Source organism: Fulmarus glacialis, unplaced genomic scaffold (genome assembly GCF_000690835.1).
Source record: "Fulmarus glacialis isolate BGI_N327 unplaced genomic scaffold, ASM69083v1 scaffold23776, whole genome shotgun sequence".
Lineage (NCBI taxonomy): Eukaryota > Metazoa > Chordata > Aves > Procellariiformes > Procellariidae > Fulmarus > Fulmarus glacialis.
In genome coordinates this window covers 1,670-2,013 of record NW_009219107.1, presented here as the reverse complement: position 1 = coordinate 2,013, position 344 = coordinate 1,670, and the positions used below count along the sequence as shown (strand labels likewise).

The 344-nt window shown below is 61.9% G+C and overlaps 1 protein-coding gene across 1 annotated transcript in view; it reads left to right on the top strand.

Moving 5' to 3' along the window:
• Positions 1-344, top strand: part of LOC104078578 (signaling lymphocytic activation molecule-like) — a gene marked incomplete at its 3' end in the record, with an annotated part of 2,490 nt that overhangs the window by 681 nt on the left and 1,465 nt on the right. The window lies entirely within an intron of this gene.

The following is a 344-nucleotide window of genomic DNA, read 5'->3' as shown; positions in this document are numbered from 1 at the left end:
TTCGGGGAGGCACGCTGCTTCGGGAGGACCGTGCTGGATGCTCCCAGCCTCTTACGGTGCCGGGAGCAGGTCTGGGAGGTGGGTGGTGGTCGTGGGGGGGTGGGAGATGCCCACCTTGATGTCAAGGTGCTACAGCGAGTCCAGGACCCTCTTGCAGCCCCATCTGGGTAACCCCAGGAGCCTTTGGGTGCGTGCAGACCGTGTCCCTCTCTAACGCCATTTGCAGGGGGTCCAGGGCCAGACCAGTTCCTCTCCATCTCCCGGGGATTTAGGAGAGGCCAGCAGGATTTCTCAGGCAAGGACCAAGGCAACGTTCACATCCTTCCCCAGACACAAACCTTTGC